Raw genomic sequence first — 19820 nt, 5'->3', positions numbered from 1 at the left:
GCTGTCCCCGAAAATTAAGAGCTGGTATGGTTGCCTGCCCCTCACTTAAAACATGTGGGAAAAAAATTAAGAAGATAGTCTGTCTCATGAAATCTAAAGAACACAATGGACCTATGTTTGCCTTCTGTCTTGAATATTGATAGTGAGAGAAGGGCCAGTGGCTACTCTGTAACATAATGGAGCAGTGCTGCATTGTATGATCTGTGCAATCTGAGCTTTTCTGGGGGAAGATCTCATGTTTCCTGAAGGATAGAATATGGTCCATGAGAAAGAATCCCTCTGGGATGCTGCCTGAAAAAGTGAATACATATCAGTATATTAGTGGAAATCACATTGTGTATCACAGGATGCCTGGTGGCTGAGAACAGAATCTTGACAAGCCAAAATACAGACATATTTCACCTTCCTCACGTTAACAGCAGGAAAAAAGTCCTCAGATATTTGGGGGCCTTTGAAGAACTAAGGAGGGAAAAATGAGCTTGAAATGATTTCTAAATATAGCTCATTACAATAAATGTAGCTCACGTCCATAATAATTAAGTAAAAATGTTCTGACTCCTGTTACCTTTAAAACCCTCTCATTCCAAAACTCCACAATTCCCTACAATGCATGTTTTCCCTTACTTCAGGGAGTAATATACCCAACTCATCCAATTACAGGTGTTTTCCTGGTAACCTTTAGCTAGAGGACATTAATAAATGTTAAGGAGAAAAGACATCTATCGTATTGAGGCATATTTCTACCAACATTAAACTCTCCTGTAGAATAAGATTTAGAAAATGGAAACTTTAGGGTAAAAGGGAAATTCATGAGAAAAGTAATTTGGGAAACTATTCTTGTGTGTATTCCCACACAAGACACGATAAAATTTCATTGTGCTGAAATGCCTGCAATTCTGCTTTAATTAAAAATAAGAAAATGAGGGACGTGTAAATGGCTCAGGAATAGTGTGACTTCTCTAAGCTTGGCTGATTCTTTGAACACAGCTAGATACATAAGAAATAATTATCAACACCCAAGGAATCAATATGAAGACTGAGGGAACTATACTGCACATCTACAAGTAGAAAAATGACCAGATCCTGGTAGGGAGGAACTGCAGAAATTTGATATGGGGGAGAAAAGAACTGTGAGTGCTGCACAATGGAAGGAGCCATGATTACAGAGAGAGGAGTAATCTAGCAAGCAAGCGAGAGAGAGAAAAAGAGTAAAGCAGCAGGCAGAGGATTGCATAAGGAAAATTCTTCCCTTAATCCATTGATTGGGAAAAGGAGAGGGGCTGATATTTATACGTTATCCTAAGCAGCAGAGCACAAAGTCTGAAGTTTAAAAGTACACGCCATCACCTGGAGTCATGCCTGGTGAGCTTAGCAGTGTTCCTTTGGGGAATGAGGGTGGAAATCTGGGATTGGGCAGCATGATATGAGGGTCATCTGGATCACATGGTTGGAAACAGTTCCTCTTTTTAAAGTGTATTTGGGAGTGGTGGCACAGCTTCTCTGGGTTACAAGAACTGGTGGTGCCAATTTGGTGTCTTGTTCATTAGAATAGGGACATGGACATCAGCTGAGGGCAACAAACTTGATGCTGGCTTTTGTTATGCTTTACCATAAACTCTGAACCAACGTGCAGTCATAAGACTACTTTTCTGGGACAAACCAGCAAATATCACGAGCACACTGAGACCCTCCCTCAGAAGAGCTGTGCAAGTCTGCACTGCATGGGTTCATAAAATTTGGAGTTTTAAAACCCAGCCACATGCCTGAAGTATAACACAGGAGTTCTGTCCCTCCTGAAAGGTAGAAAGCTCAGACACAGACAGGGTGATGGCAGGGATCTGACAGAGGCTGGACACACAAGAGTGTGTCTCCTCCAGGGAGGAGAGAGTGGGGTGAGACCATCTCAACTCCCCAAGTCCATCAGATGGACAAACTTCAATGAGCAACACAGTGCTCCATAGTGGAGATTAGAGCATTTTACACCAAGACCCACCACCCTGCACCCTGAGAGTACATCTCCACTGCAGCACGTAGACTTGAGAATCAGTGCAGCAGGGCTCTCCCCAGAGGACCAGCACAAACCCCTCGTACCAAGTCTACTAATCATCGAGTACTCCAAAGCTTCAGTGTAGGGGATCTAGTTGCTATTTTATTTTGTTTTATTGTATTTTAGTATTAGTTTTTTTTTTTTATGTTGATCTGACTTCTGTTAACAAGTAGACCAAAACACAGATAGTTAAAACTTGCCACACAGTGGACAATGTCTGAAAACCCCCCACTGCAGTCAAGGAGAAATTATTCAGATGACTGAAATGAGGGTATATATAATCAACCAAAAAATAACAACAGAGTGCATATAGGAAACCCCTCCCACATTTTTATGGACCTCTTTTTAGTATAGGCATTGTTCTCAAGAGCAGGAATATAACAGGCTTACTTAAATATCACACAAAAAATAGTGACATAGAGACAATGACAAAATGGAGGAATTAACCCGAAAAGAAAGAACATGACAAAGTAATTGTCAGTGATTTAATAAATACAGATAGAAGTATGATGTCTGAAACAGAGTTACAAAAAAACAATTATAAGAGTATGAGCTATGCTTGAAAAAAAAGCATAGAAAACACTAAAGAACCCCTTACTGAGAGGTAAAAGAACTTAAAACTGGTAAGCCTGAAAAAAAAATGCTGTAACTGAGATGAAAACCTGACTAGATGCCATGACAACAAGGATGGACAAAGCAGAAAAATAAATCAATGATATAAAAGATAACATTATGGAAAATAATGAAGCTGAAAAGAAGAAAGAAAGAAAGAAAGAAAGAAAGAAAGAAAGAAAGAAAGAAAGAAAGAAAGAAAGAAAGAAAGGTGTTCTATCAAAAGGTAGACTTAAAATACTCAGTGACTCCTTAAAGTGTAATAAAATCTGTGATAGGAGTCCTAGAAGAAGAAGAGAGAGTTAGAAATGAGGGCAGAAGACTGATTTGACTATTCAGGGTCTTTTGTGGTTCCAAACAAATTTTGGGATTATTTGATCTAGCTCTGCAAAGAAAGCTGGTGGTATTTTGATAAGCATTGCATTTTATGTGTGAATTGTTTTTGGGTAGTTTAGACATTTTAACAATGTTTATTATTCCAATCCATGATCATGGAATGCTTTTCTCTCTCTTTTTTTCCTCTTCAATTTCTTTCATATGCCATCTATAGTTTTCTGAATACAGTTATTTTACCTCTTTAGTCAGGTTTATTCATAATATCTTATGGTTTTTGGTGCAATTTTAAATGGTATTAATTCTTCAATTGATATTTGTCTTAAAGTGTGGATATAGTGAATATTGGTGATGCAAGCCTAAAAGAAGTGGGAAGATGGGGTGCCTGGGTGGCTCAGTCGGTTGAGCATCCAACTTCCGCTCAGGTCATGATGTTATGGTTCGTGAGTTCTAGCCCCGCATTGGGCTCTGTACTGACAGTCCAGAGCCTGGAGCCTGCTTCAGATTCTGCCTCACTCTCTTTCTGCCCCTCCCCACTCGCACTCTGTCTCTCTCTGCCTCTCAAAAATAAAGAAACATAATAAAAAATTTTTAAAAAGAAGTGGCATTAATAAAGATGTGGATTTTGTTGAGTGCAAATCTTTCTGTCATCAGTGTTAAGTCCTGTGGCTGGCCAATGGCTTTGCTCCTATGGCACAACTAGAAATCTGGAAAGTAGTTCTAGTATCTTACTCTGGGTTCCTGAACTGTGAGCCAATTGAAGGTCCTTGGCAATATTAATAACAGAAGGGTTATAAAAGCAACTTATGAGTTGTGGACTCTTGGATAAATCCCTTGGATATTTTTTTCAGAAATATGTTGGAGGTCATTTTTCAGCTCTTCTTACACCTAAATAACACAGAAGCTCTAATTGCAGCTGACAGTCACAAAAAGGAAAATCAGTACTTGAATATCAGTCACTGAAGCTGACTGCTGATGCTGAACTCTGGAGGTCATTTTCCTCAGGAACATGCCAGAAATAAATAACTTTTGAGGGCAGCTGAAGTTGTGGGCAGATGGGTGGATGAGCAAAGCTGATGGTCTGGAACAAATTTAGTTTGGGTTTCAAAATACAGCCTGAGAAAGATGCCACAATATGAAGAAAGGGAAAAAATAGTGACAGGAAATCTAAATAGCTATCAAGGACTGAGTGTCATCAATAGGAGAAATGAGGAGGAAGGGAAGTGTCAGGTAGTTGTCATGTAAAGAGACCTGGGAGAAGTTCTTCCACCCCTTTTAAAGTTCTGGGTGGCTCATCATAGCCATCTGCCCAACAAGTGTACTAAGGGGTAGTAAATCTATTACTTTGCTATGGAAAATAACTATACAGAGTTCTGTCAGTCTCTGTCTGGAAGGTCCCTCTACCCTTCTGTGGCCCCACCCCAACTCTGTTTCCACAGAGGCAACTATACTGAATGAAAATGAATATTAAAACCACAGTTAGATATCTCCCTACAACCAGCATGTTTGCATATACTAAATATTCATAGGATACCAAGAATTGGTGAGGGAATAAAACAAATGAAAATTTCATAGTGTACTGGTGTGACTATAACTTGCTGTAGTAATTTTGAAAATGTTTTGGCTTTATTCAATTTATGAAGCATGCTATGGCCCAACAATTACAATCTTAAATACAGAAATTAATAATTATATTTCTATTAAAAATTTTTAATGTTTATTTATTTTTGAGAGGGAGAGATAGCAAGAGAGAGGGAGAGAGCATGAGTAGGGGAGGGGCAGAGAGAGAGAGGGAGACACATAATCTGCAATAGTCTTCAGACCCAACTGTCAGCACAGAGCCCAATGTAGGGTTGGACTTTGGGAATAGCAAGATCATGACCTGAGCTGAAGTTAGACACTTAGCCAACTGAGCCACCCACAGGCCCCAATAATTGTATTTTTAAAGGCAATGAGAAACATATATATATATATATATATGTCCATAAAATATAATAACTGATAATAGTCTTAGTGTCCATCAAAATATAGATTGAATGAATAAATGTATATATATTTATAAAATGTAATATTTTTCAGTAATGAAAATGGACAAATATAACCACATAAAATACTTGTTTTTTTAAGAGGCACAATGTTTAACTAAAAGATAAGATAATAAAAAACAGAAATCTGACTCCATTATAGAAATGGTTCAAATAGGAAAACTAAATTATATTGTATAGGAGTCCAGGCATAATTGCTTAAATAAGAAGGCATTGAAAATGACCATTATACCACTATCCACTGACTCAGAACGGTGGATTCTTTTAGGGCAGGGTTTCTTAATCTCACCACTACTGTCATTTGGGGTCAACCAATTCTTTGTTGTGGGGCCTAATCTGTGCATCATAGAATGTTTACTGTTATCTCCGTCCATCCCCTACTGAATGCCAGTAACAATCCTATCCCTTGACCTGCTACGACAACTAAAACTGACTTCATACCTTGCCAAATGCCCCCTTGGGTGGGGAGAATTGTCCCATTGTGAATGTCTAGGTGGAGCAAAAAGAAGTTCTATTTTTTCCCTGATTATTATTTACAAGATCTTGACTTTGTACTTTTTTCATAGATTCAAATTCATGTTTTCAATAACATTCTCTATTATACTGTAGTTCACAACACACACACACACACACACACACACACACACACATACACACACAAATGCCCTATTATTTTAAAAATAAAATTACATACTTGGGCTGATATTGTCAATCTGTCCTTTTCCCCATGTCATAGGTCTTGTTCAAATCCTTGGAATAAATCCATCACCAGGCTATAGAAAAATTCCTCAGGGTCAATGTCAGGTATTATCTCCTCCTCCTCCTTCTTCTCCACCTGCCACTGAAGGACTCACAGATGTAGTTTAGCTACTTCTTTGACGCAGATATTTAAAGTAAGATGTTAGTGGGGAAGCATTGCTTAAAATCTACTAAAGACACCACAATTTTAAATACAAAAATTTAATTGTATCTCTGGATCTAAGAAAGTAGTATTATTTTTTAAAGTAAGTGTTCACCTACTTTCCAAGGAAGGATGTAACCTGAGCATTATACATGTCTAACATGTTCTTTTCTTTTTCTTTTTTTCCTTTTTTTACTTAATGCAATTTATTTGCAAATTGGCTAAAATACAGTGTATAAAGTGTGCTCTTGGTTTGGGGGTAGATTCCCATGGTTCATTATTTACATACAACACACAGTACTTATCCCAACAAGAGCCCTCCTCAATGCTCATCACCCATTTTCCTCTCTCCCCCACAGACCATCAACTCTTAGTTTGTTTTCTATATTTAAGAGCCTCTTATGATTTGCCTCCCTCCCTCTCTGGTTGTAACTATTTTTCCTCTTCCTTTCCCCCATAGTCTTCTGTTAGGTTTCTTAACTTACACACATGAGTGAAAACATATGATATCTGTCTTTCTCTGACTGACTTATTTCACTTAGTATAATACCCTCAAGTTCCATCCATGTTGCTGCAAATGGCAGGATTTCATTCTTTCTCATTGCCAAGTAACACTCCAATGCATATATAAACCAAATCTTCTTTATCCATTCATCAGTTGATGGACATTTAGGCTCTTTACATAATTTGGCTATTGTTGCTAGTGCTGCTATACACATTGGGGTACATGTGCCCATATGAATCAGCACTCCTGTATCCCTTGGGTAAATTCCTTGTAGTGCCATTGGTGGGTCATAGGGTAGTTCTGTTTTTATTTTTTTTGAGGAATGTCCACACTGTTTTCCAGAGCAACTGCACCAGTTTTCATTCCCACCAACAGTGCAGGAAAGTTCCCATTTTTCCACATCCTCACCAGCATCTGTTGTTTCCTGATTTGTTCATTTTATCCACTCTGAATGGTGTCGGGTGGTATCTCAGTGTAGTTTTAATTTGTATTTCGCTGATGATGAGTGATGTTGAGCATCTTTTCATGTCTGTGTTGGGCATCTGGATGTCTTCTCTGAAAAAGCGTCTATTCATGTCTTCTGCCCATTTCTTCACTGGGTTATTTGTTTTTTGGGTATTAAGTTTGGTAAGTTCCTTATAGATTTTGTATACTAACCCTTTATCCAATATGCCATTTGCAATTATCTTTTCCCATTCCATTGGTTGACTCTTAGTTTTGAGTGTTTCCTTTGCAGTGCAGAATTTTTTTTTATCTTGATGAGGTCTCAATAGTTCATTTTTGCTTTTAATTCCCTTGCCTTTGGGAATGGGTCAAGCAAGAAATTGCTGCAGCTGAGGTCAAAGATGTTATTGCCTGTTTTATCCTCTGTGATTTTGTGGTTTCCTGTCTCACATTTAGGTCTTTCATACATTTTGAGTGTATTTTTGTGTATGGTGTAAGAGAGTGGTCTAGTTTCATTCTTTAGCATGTTACTGTCTAGTTTCCCAGCACCATTTGCTAGACTGCGTTTTCCACTGTATTCTCTTCCTTGCTTTGTTGAAGATTAGTTGGCCATACACTTGTGAGTCCCCTTCTGTGTTCCCTATTGTAATCCATTAGTCTGTGTGTCTGCTTTTGTACCAATACCATGCTGTCTTGATGATTACAGCTTTGTAGTACAGACTAAAGTCTGGGATTGTGATGCCTGCTGCTTTGGTTTTCTTCTTCAAAATTACTTTGGCTATTTGGGGTCTTTTGTTGTTCAATACAAATTTTAGGATTTTTTTTTCCTAGCTTTGAGAAGAATTCCCGTGCAGTTAGGACTGGGATTGCTTTGAATGTGTAGATTGCTTTGGTACTATTGACATTTTAACAATATTTATTCTTCCCATCCATGAGCATAGAATGATATTTCATTTTTTTGTGTCTTCTTCAATTTCCTTCATCAGTTTTCTATAGTTTTCAGCATACAGATCTTTTACATCTTTGGTTAGGTTTATTCCTAGGTATGGTAAGGTTCTTGTTGCAATTGTAAATGAGATCAATTTCTTTTTTTTTTTAATTTTATTTTTTTATTTTTAAAATTTACATTCAAATTAGCTAAATGAGATCAATTTCTTGATTTCTCTTTCTGTTTCTTCTTTATCGTTGTATAGAAATGCAACTGATTTATATGCATTGATTTTGTACTCTGCAACTTTGGTAATAACATATATCAGTTCTAGGAGTCTTTTGATGGTGTCTTTGGGTTTTCCATGCAGAGTATCATGTCATCTGTGAAAAGTGAGTTTGATTCTTTACCAAGTTTGATGCCTTTTGTTTCATTTGTTGTCTGATTGCTGATGCTAGGACTTCCAAAACTATGTTAAACAACAACAGTGAGAGTGGACATTCCTGTCATGTTCCTGATCTCAGGGGAAATGTTCTGTTTTTCCCCATTGAGGACCATATTAGCTGTGGGCTTTTCATACGTGGCTTTTATTATGTTTAGGTATGTTTCTTCTATCCCAACATTCATGAACATTTTTATTAAGAAAGGATGAGGGGCACCTGGGTGGCTCAGTCAGTTAAGCATCCAACTTCAGCTCAGGTCATGATCTCACAGTTCATGAGTTGCAGCCAGCTGTGCTGACAGCTCAGAGCCTAGAGACTGGAGCCTGGTTTAGATTCTGTGTCTCCCTCTCTCTTTGCCCCTCCCCTGCTCATGCTCTGTCTCTCTCAGTCTCAAAAAAAAAAATTAAAAGAATAATTAATTAAATAAATAAATAAATAAAAAGAAAGGATGATGTATTTTGCCAAATGCTTTTTCTGTATCTATTGACAGGATCATATGGTTCTTATCATTTTTTATTCACATGATGTATCACACTGATTTATTTGTATATATTGAACCAACCCTGAAGCCCAGGAATGAATCCCACTTGATCATAGTGAATAATTATTTTGTATGCTGTTGAATTTGATTTGCTAGTATCTTGTTAAGAATATTTTCATCCATGTTCATCAGGGATATTGGCCTGTAATTCTCTTTTTTTGTGGGCTCTCTGTCTGGTTTGGGAATCAATGTAATGCTGGCTTCATAGAATGTGTCCAGAAGCTTCCCTTGCATTTCTATTTTTTTGGAAAGCTTGAGAATGCTAGGTATTAACTTTGCTTTGAATGTCTCGTAGAATTCCCCTGGGAAGCCATCTGGTCCAGGGCTCTTATTTGTTCGGAGATTTTTGATAACTGATTCAATTTCTTCACTAGTTATGGAATTAATCAAATTTTCTATTTCTTTCCATTTGAGTTTTGGTAGTGTGTGGGTATTTAGGAATTTGTCCATTTCTTCCAGGTTGTCCAGTTTGTTGGCATATAATTTCTCATAGTATTCTCTGGTAATTGCTTGTATTTCTGAGGGATTCATTGTGATAAATCCATTTTCATTCATGATTTTATCTATTTGGGCCCTCTCTCTTTTCTTTTTGAGAAGTCTGGCTAGGGATTTATCAATTATGTTTATTTTTGCAATGGAAGAGCTCTTCATTTAATTGACCTGTTCTACTGTTTTTGTTTGTTGTTGTTGTTTGTTTTTAGTTTATATATTGTTTATTTCTGCTTTGGCCTTAATTGTTTTTCTTCCTCTGATGACCCTGGGGTTTCTTTTTTGTTTTGCTTATAGTTCCTTTAGGTGTGCTGTTAGAGTTTGTATTTGGGATTTTTCTTATTTCTTCAGATAGACATGAAATACAATGCATATTTTTAGGACTGCCTTTGCTGCATCCCAAAGGGTTTGGACTGTTGTGTTTTCATTTTAATTTGTTTCTATATATTTTTTTATAATTTCCTCTTTAATTGCATGGTTGACCCATTCATTCTTTAGTAGGATGTTCTTTAACCTCTGTACACATTTGGAGGTTTTCCTAAATTTTCCTGTGGTTGATTTCAAGTTTAATAGCATTGTGATCTGAAAATATGCAAGGTATGATCTCAATACTTTTGTATTTATTGAGGGCTGTTTTATGACCTAGTATGTGATCTATCGTGGAGAATGTTCCATGTGCATGCGAGAATAGCGTGTATTCTGCTGCTTTAGGATGAAAAGTTGAATAGATCTGTCAAGTTCATATTGTCCAGTGTATCATTCAGGGGCATTGTTTCTTTATTGATTTTGTGCTTAGATGATCTATCCATCGTTGTAAGTGGAGTATTAAAGTCCCATGTGATTACCACATTCTTTTCAATAAGAATGCTTATGTTTGTGATTGTTTTATATATTTAGGTGTCTCCTAATTGGGCACATAAACATTTATAATTGTTAGCTCTTCTTGATGGATATACCCCATTATTATGATATAATGCCCGTCTTCATCTCTTGTTTCAGCCTTTATTTTAGAATATAGTTTGTCTGATATAAGTATGGCTACTTTCTTTTGACTTCCAGTAGCATGATAAATGGTTTCCATCCCCTCACTTTCAATCTAAAGGTATCCTTAAATCTCAAATGGGTCTCTTGCAGAGAGTAAATAGATTTGTCTTTTTTTTTCTTTCCATTCTTATATCCTATGTCTTTTGATAAGAGCATTTAGTTCATTTACATTCAGTGTTATTTTTGAAAGATATGGCTTTAGTGTCATTGTGTTATATGTAGGTTTCATTCTTGGAGTGATATCTCTGATCATTTTGGTCTTTGCAACATTCCACTCACAGAATCTCCCTTAGGATCTCTTGTAGGGCTGCTTTAGTGATGATGAATTCCTTCAGTTTTTGTTTGTCTGGGAAAAACTTTCTCCCTCCTTCTATTCTGAATGACAGGCTTGCTGGATAAGGAATTCTTGGCTGCATATTTTTTTTTCCTATTCAGCCCTTTGAAAATTTTTGCCACTCCTTTTCTGGCCTGCCAAGTTTCAGTAGATAGGTCTGCTCCTACCCTTATGTGTCTACCCTTGTGTGTTAAGGCCCATTTGTCCTTAGCTGCTTTCAGAATTCTCTCTTTATATTTGCATTTTGTCAGTTTCACTATGATATGTCATGCCAAAGATTGATTCCCATTAGATCTGAAGTGAGCTCACTCTCCCTCCTGGATTTCAATGTCTGTTTCCTTCTCCAGGTTGGGGAAGTTCTCAGCTATGATTTGTTCAAGTACACTTTCTGCCCCTTTCTCTCTTCTGGAATTCCTATGTTATGGATATAATTATGTTTTACTGAATCACTTAATTCTCTAATTCTCCCCTCACAGTCCAGAATTTTTTTAATCTTTTTCTCAATTTCACATTTTCCATAATTGTATCTTCTATTTCAGTTATTCTCCCCTCTGCCTCTTGAATCCTCACTGTTACTGCCTCTAGTTTAATTTGCACCTCATTTACAGCATTTTTAAATTCAACATGACTATTTTTTAGTTCCTTTATCTCTGCAGCACTAGATTCTCTGTTGTCTTCTATGATTTTTTCAAGCCCAGCTATTAATCTTATTACTATTATTCTAAATTCTTGTTAAGTTGTATTGTTTATATCTGTTTGATCAATTCTTTTGTTGTCATTTCTTTCTGGAATTCTTTTGAGGAGAATTCTCTTTTGCCATTTAGACTATTTTTCTGTCCCTTATGAGTTTTAAAAGCTTATTAGGTGCCCTTCACCTGCAACTACTACTATATTGAAGTGGGGCAAACACTTTTCTGAGCCTGGCCCTTCAGGAGGTGTTTTTTAGAATGTGTTACTTCTCTCTGTTGTTGTGATTTTGGTTGCTTTATCTCCCTACTCTTAGTGATGTTTTGGATCCTCTGCCTGGTGTGCTTTGATTTGTTTGTTGAAGTAGCCCTGGAAAAGAAAACAAACAAGCAGAAAATAAAATAGAAAAACACCAGCTACAGCACAAGATGTGGGGGTATCGTTGTTGGAAGACAACAAAGAGAAAAATGACAGGGTTGGGGAAAAAGAAAAGAGAAGAAAATTAACCAGGCACAGAAGAGAAACTATAGGGCTTAATCCAGGGAAGGAGAGAGAGGAAATTATAGGAGACATACAACAGGTACAAAGAGAATAATTCAAATACATCTGCTTAAACAAACCATCAGAAAAATCAGACTAGAGGAAGGAAGAAATAAGAGGGAGAAAAGGAAGAAAAAAAATATATCATAGATTTGTATACGATAACAATTGTCCAAGAACTAAAACAGGAAATGCAAAATTGCTGAATGCTTTGGAACCAGTGGCAGAGCTGGACTGGAGGAGGGGTTGTCTGGTTCATTAGAGTCAATTCCAGTAGATATGGAGTTAGCAGGCACCGAAGGACGTGGTTTGGTGTAGGCAGGCCCTACCTCCACTGTGGGCCCACTGTCTGTTCACTGTAGCCCCACCTTGTCAGTGATGGGGATAAAAATGGCAACACCCCAGTCTCTCCTCCATGGACCAGGTGTCCCAAGCCACTCTGTTCAGGCAGTCTTCACAGTGCCACTAATGCGAATGAGGCAGAGGTGGTTTGTCCTGCTTCCCCTACTCTCCGTTCATCCCTAGTGCTTGGCTGGGATTTAAACCCAGGTGTCTTAAAGGGTCTCACTATGTGCACCCCAGTTTCGGGGAAGTGTTCCTCTGAGCCACTGACGTATGGCTTCTGGCAGGCGGGTGCAGGCCGCCTTTGTCCTTTGAATGGTTATATGCCTTCTTCCCACAGCAGTTCAGGGAGGGGATTGCTTTCTTTTACAGTGGACTGCACCTCTGAGCTTGTTACTGAAACTGAGGCTGGCTCCCCTCCTCCCCAGTTGTGAAAACAGGACAACTGGCCCCCGTCCAGAGAAAACCCCACAGTTAGAGATTGGATCATTCTCCCTCCCAGTCTGTGTTTTTTCTCTTGTCCGTATACAGTCCTACACTTCTCCAGCTTCCCTTTCTCTTCCCTTTGTCCCTCCACAGAAGGGGATCCCTCCCATCTGTTCCTACAAGGCCCATTTTATATCTCCCAGTTCGCAATCACATACCTATGGCCTGCTAGGCTGTCCCCGGGTGCCCCTGGAGATGTATTTGTCACTTTTCAGTCCGAACTCTTGGAATTCAAGGTCCTTTGGCCTCAACACTGCTGTGTTTGAGTGATGAGGTAACTTTGGGTCTCTCTACTTCTCCACCATCTTGGCTCTCTCCAGAGCCCCCAGTTTACATTGCAGGATATTGCTTTGAGACACTGACTCTGAATGGACTAGTTTGAAATGCTCTAGTTTGAAAACAAGAGCAAAAGGATGGAAAGAAATGCACAGATGGCCAAAGCACTTGATTACCAATGAGAGTGGGATGCAGCTAAGAATGAAATGCCTAGCAAATCTTCTGAGAAACTGTTGTCTCTAGTAAGAAACACCTGTCATGTCTAACATGTTCTGAATCCTGTTTCAAGTTATCATCAAATTATGTGGAACTAAGACTTCTAAAGTTTTTGGGGTGGACACAATTTGACCCATAAGAGACCCTTTCTCCCCTCTGTTTATATATATATATATATATATATATATATATATATATATATATAGAATAAAAAAGAGAACAAGTGAAGGGAACTCAGTGACATCATCAAGTATAATAACATCTGCATTATAGGGAACGCAGAGGAAGAAGAGAGAGGATGTATAAAATATATTTGAAGAAATAATAGCTGGAAATTTTCTAGTCTGAATAAAGAAGGATAAATACAGGAGGAACAGAGATCCCCCAACAAAATAACCCAAGAGGGTCTACACCAAGAGACATAGTACTTGAAATGGCAAAAAGTAATAATAAGATAATTTTAAAAGGAGGGAAAAAAAGTAACAAGGAAAATAGTTACATACAAAATAAACCCCATAATGTTTTCAGCTAATATTTTGTAGAAACATAACCAAGGAGATGAAAGATATGTAGTCTGAAAACTATAACTCATTGATGAAAAAACTGAATATGACATAAACAAATGGAAAAATATCCCATGCTCATGGACTGGGAGAATCAACAATGTTAAAATGACTATAATATCCAAAGCAATCTAAAGGTCTTATTCAATCTCTATCAAACTACCAACATTTTCCTCAAAATTAGAGCAAATTATACTGAAATATTTATAAAACCACAGAAGATCTTGAATAGCCAAAACCATCTTGAAAAAGAACTAAGCTGAAGTTATCACAATTACCCAAATGCTAAGTTAAAGAAGAGTATGACACAAATATAGACATATAGGTCAATAGAACAAAATGGCCTGGAAATGAACCCATCTTGATATGGTGAATCTATGATAAAGGAAGCAATGACATACAATGAGGAACAGATAGTCTCTATAATAAATGGTACCAGAAAACTTGGACAGCACCAACCAAACAAATGAAGCTGGGCCACCATTTTGCACGATACATGAAAATAAACTCAAAATGGATTACAGATCTTTATGTAAGACTGTAAACCATAAAACTTGTAGAAAAAAAACATATGCAGTAATTTATTTGACATTGGCAGTAGAAATATTTTCTAGATATGTGTTCTCAGGCAAGATAAACAAAAGCATCAAATTAAAAAACTTCTGCACAGCAAAGAAAGCCATCAACAAAACTAAAAGGCAACTACTAAATGGTAGAATATACTTTCAAATATATATCTGGCAAGGAGTTGATATCCAAAATATATGAATAACTTATATAAGCCAACACTTAAGAAAATTCAATTAAAAATGGGTAGAGGTCCTGTATAGACATTTTTACAAAGAAGACAAACAGATATCCAACAGACACATACACAAGGAAAATGCAAACCAAAATCATAATGAAATATCACATTATAGCTGCCAGACTAGCTTAAATAAAAAATGCAATAAATAGCAAGTATTGGTCAGGATGTGGAGAAAAGGGAACTCTTATGTACTATTAATAAAAATGCAAATAGGTACAGTCACTGAGAAAAAAGTATGGAGGCTCTACAAAAATATTGAAAATAGAATTACCATATGATCTAGTAATTCCATTACTGGGTATTTACACAACGGAAAATAGAACACCAATTTAAAAAGATATATGTACCCCTATCTTTATGATAGCATTATTAAATAGACAAAGTATGGAAGCAACCCGTGTCCATCAATTATATATATATATATATGTATATGTATATATATATATATATATATATATGTATATGTGTGTGTGTGTTTGTGTGTGTGTGTGATATATATAAAATGTGTGTATAAATATGTATTATATTTACATGTGTGTGTATATGCACACAAACACACTGGAATGTTAGCCATAAAAAAGAATGTGGTCTTGACATTTGTGACAATTTGAATGGACTTAGAAAGTATAATGCTAAATGAAATAAGTCAGTCAGATAAAGACAAATTCCTTATGATTTCATTCCTTTGTGGAATTTAAGAAACAAAACTAACAAGTAAAAAATAAAGAAACAGTAAGGAAGACACCTAAATACAGAGAAAAAAAAAATTTGGCTGTTGCAGGGGAGGTGGGTAGGTTACTGAGTAAAATAGACAAAGGATATTAACAGTATACTCATTTTGATGAGCACAAAATAATGTATAGAATTGTTGAATCATTATAATGTATACCTATAACTAATACAATACTGTATATTATTTATGCCTCAATTAAAAAAAAAAAAAGAGGGGAGAGTGAGAGAGAGAGACAAAGGCTTGGATGCCCAGAGGCCATGAAATTAGAATCTCAAGACATGTTTACTTTGTGTATGTTTGTATATGTGTGCCTGATCAGAAGGTATTTGCTGATAAGAAAAAAATGTATTTAATTTTTTTAGTAATTTATACACCCAACGTGGGGCTGGAACTCATGACCATGAGTTCAAGTGTCCGGTGCTATTCTGTTGGAGCTATGCAGGCACCCCAATATGAATCTTAATGGTGAGATTATTTCAGTTTTATTTAATTTAGATACTGCATTTTTCTGGGCAAATAACCACATAATCTGAACTAGAAACACATTTCAATATAATTCTGAGGTCTTAAACCCACTGTGCCAGGGAGGAGAGAAACTGGTTTTTGTATTTTCTTTGTTGGTACTATCAATGCTGCTCCAAATTAAGGACTGATTGTGGAAAGAGCCTCACAACTGAACAACAGTAAGTCTTTGAATATACATGTTTTTGAAGGCTGGAAGTTTTAAATCAACACCAAGATATTGAAAGCATTGAGTACCTAAAGAGGTTAGAGTGGGAGAGAGCCAAAGCATGAGAGACTCTTAAAAAATGAGAACAAACTGAGGGCTGATGGGAGGTGGGAGGGAGGGGAGGGTGGGTGATGGGTACTGAGGAGGGCACCTGTTGGGATGAGCACTGGGTGTTGTATGGAAACCAATTTGACAATAAATTTCATATATTTAAAACAAACAAACAAACAAATAAATAAATAAATAAATGAAAGGATTGAGTACCTGCTCATAGGTGTGATTATATTCAAGGCTGTCCCTCTTGGAAGTAGAAGTTGAAAAACAAGAATCACTGGACATACAAGTACTTAATTCTCCTTGTGTGTTTGGAAAGGGCATGTATGACTGCTTTCTGGGATTGATTACAGTCTTTTACCTATGACAGAATCTGTGGAGCTTAGACACCCAATCTAGGGTTCATTATCTGAATATTGTAAACACTGACAGAAGTTTGTTGTTAGTAGGAATTGAAAAAGTCTTACAAATTAAAATTCTATGACTGGGTGGGAAAAACAGAGAATTCTAGATGAAACACATTATTTAAAGGTTTCAATGAATTTACCATTGTAAGAGAAGAAGTGAAAGCAATTGATGGAATGTAACAATAGCCTTGAAGCCAAATTACTTTTAATATTTCAAATATCTCAAGGATCAGCTAATAAGTGGAATGAAATTTCTTCCCATTAAAGCTTTCTGTTCTACAATAGATGGCATGAAAATAAACATGGTGCCTTGGATATGATTACTCATGGTGCTTCTGAAAATCTGCCAGGGTGTTATATGTGCTCTGTTCAGATAGACATCTGACTAACACAAGGCCAGTTTCACGTCCTCTAGAAATTTTAACTCTAAGCCACAGATAGTCTAGTAAAATGACAGATTTCCACACAGCTTTTTGCCATGAAAAAAGACACCACTACCTGTACTTTCTTGTGAAAGCTATTACATTATGTATATTTAAAGTCACCAAGGAGTGCCTGGGTGGCTCAGTTGGTTGAGTGTCTGACTCTTGATCTCATGGTTCATGGGATCGAGTCCCATGTTGTGCTCTTGCACTGACATCACGGAGACTGGTTGAGAAACTCTCTCACTCTCTCTCTCTCTCTTCCTCTGCTTCAAGTAAGCAGTTCAGGTTAAAGACAACTGCTTTATTAATGATATAAGACCTATATAATCCCATGCTAATTTTCTGTGTTGACAAAGGAGTAAAGTAAGTTAGTCAGAAAAACTATTTGGTGCTGATACAACAACATTTATGTCTCAGTTCTTTTAATGTCACAAATATTGTTTTACTCTCATATGGCACTCCATTATGAACCCTCTGATAGTTTTGTTCTACTGGATTTTCATCTTCATTCTGACTGAATAGCACGTATCTGGATCTTCCTGGCTAATGTGGCAGAGAGAAGAGAATTTGGTCAAACACACACCCTGATCATTTGCCCATCATTGACCTTTGTTCCCATTTTATTGCCCAAAGCAAACTTCATGGCCAAACTTGACATCATAGTCTTTTACTAAGCTCTAATAATCTCGGGAAGGAAATGAATACTGGTGAGCAGGCCAGCAGTCTCTCTAAAGCTCCATGGACTGATTCCTCATTATAGTTTTCTAGTGTTCCACCCTGAAAGCAGAATTTTTCAAATTCAACTCCTTCCAGTTCAGTGAAAGATAACACCTTTTCATGTTTTCAGTTACAAATAGCAAGTTTTTTTGCTCCCCCCCTCCATCAGGGAAAAACAATAATAGTATAAACCTGAAAAATCAGTCTAAGGCCAATAGCTTGTTGAACAGTTTATTTTATTTCATTGTTTTTTTCTTTTAATTTTCCAGTTAAAGTTAAATATTGTAGCAATAATTCCTTCAAAACATTGCTGTAGATAGTGAAAATGCCTACTATATAATATGTAATTAACATTAAGACGAATACAATTAATTCCCTTCACATCTGTGTACTATGGATATAAAGACTTAAAGAAAAACAATGAACCATCTATTATATATATATATATATATATATATATATACACACACACACACATATATATATGAAAACAATATAAATAATAAAAAATAAGAATAAGAAAACAAAATAAAATGTGTATATACATTTTATATTGTTTTCTTATTTTTAATTCCAGTACAGTTATCATACAGTGTTATATTAATTTCAAGTGTTCAATATAGTGATTATTTTATCATTATAAATTGTATTTATTTTTGTCTTCAATGTCATGTTAATTTTGAAATATCTTCCTGTATGTGTGGTTTCTCAACATATGTATCTATGCCTGTCCAAGGAAGAAGCCAGATCCTTTTTTTCCCAGTTTCTCTTGAAGTAGGTTGCAGGCATATTAACCATGTTATCCAATCATATGCATTCATGATAAAATTCACTGTCAAAGCTAGTGACAGGGAACACTCATTTACAATTACATTGAAAAAGTTTTTTTGGGGGGGTTGTTGAGAAAAGGGATCTTGTGATCCCTAAGAAGTTCATATCTACCAATAAAAATATTGACATCACATGTGCAAATTGTACACGTGTATACCAAATGCAGATACCTAAAAGCATTGTTTATAATAATCATTAAACTTGTTTCAAGTGTCCATCAATATCAAAACAAATAAATTGTCATAATCATATAATAGGGTACTACACAGAAATGAGAATGTACTATAAATAGATACCTGCAACAGTACAGATAAATTTTATGAGCATACTATTCAGTGAAAAAAAAATTAGACACAAATGAGTATATGCCATATGATTCCATTCATCTAAGGTTCAAAAAACTGGCAAATTTCATCTATAGGGCACCTGGGTGGCTCAGTCAGTTAAGCATTGGATTTTGGCTTAGGTCATGATCTCAGGATTTGTAAGTTTAAGCCCCACATGGGGTGAGTTCCAGTCATGCTTGGGGTGAGCTCGAGCCCCACTTTGGGTCAGCTCAATCCCTGCTTCATGTGATCATGAGCCCCACTTCTCTCCCCCTCCTGCCCCTCATTCACTTGCACTGTCTTCCTCTAAAAAAAAAATCACCTACAGTTATATTAGTGACAAGAAGAGTTATTTTTTTAGGGTGTTACAACGGAAGGGCATGCAAAGGGAACTCTGGAATTCTGGTAATGGTTTGTTTCTCGATATGGCTGTTGGTTATGTTTGTTTTTACTGTATGAAAATTCATTGAGCTGTTTGATTGTATATTTGCCATGTGCTGCTCTGTAAAAAGTTCACTTAGAAAAGAAAGAAAAGAAAAGAAAAGAAAAGAAAAGAGGGGAAGAGAAGAGAAGAAAAAAAAGAAAAGAAAAGAGAAAAGAAAAAAAAAGAAAAGAAAAGAAAAACTGGTGATGTGAAGATGCAGACCTGCATGGAGTTCTCTCTGGAGAGGCTGGTAGGAGGAAGTTACATGCATGTGCCATAGAGACAAAGAGTGTAGCTCCAGCTTCTGCACCAGAATTAGCAGTGCAGCTTCAGTGCTTGCATCCACTCAGAGGAGCCATGCCCCACTGGGGTGGCAGGGGGTAAAGTGTCTATGTTGGTCTCCAAGTGTGGCAATTCCAAATGTTCTATAATCAATTTAACATGTGTTCTCAACTTTAATTTCCACTTAAACTAGTGCTATCTTTTCCTAACTCATACAATATTTTTGTATTCATACTTGGATAGTGAGAAGATTGTCATGTATCTGTAACATGTGTATAAGCAGAGGTCCTATGGAAAGTTACCAGAG

General features: G+C 36.7%; 1 protein-coding gene across 1 annotated transcript in view; it reads left to right on the top strand.

Annotated features, from left to right (window-relative positions):
- Positions 1–19820, top strand: part of LOC128314802 (butyrophilin subfamily 1 member A1-like) — a 367358-nt gene that overhangs the window by 268721 nt on the left and 78817 nt on the right. The window lies entirely within an intron of this gene.

This window comes from Acinonyx jubatus, chromosome A1, assembly GCF_027475565.1.
Source record: "Acinonyx jubatus isolate Ajub_Pintada_27869175 chromosome A1, VMU_Ajub_asm_v1.0, whole genome shotgun sequence".
In the NCBI taxonomy this organism is placed as follows: Eukaryota; Metazoa; Chordata; class Mammalia; order Carnivora; family Felidae; genus Acinonyx; species Acinonyx jubatus.
Note: the sequence above shows the minus strand (reverse complement) of the source record. Positions and strands in the feature narration are given on the sequence as shown.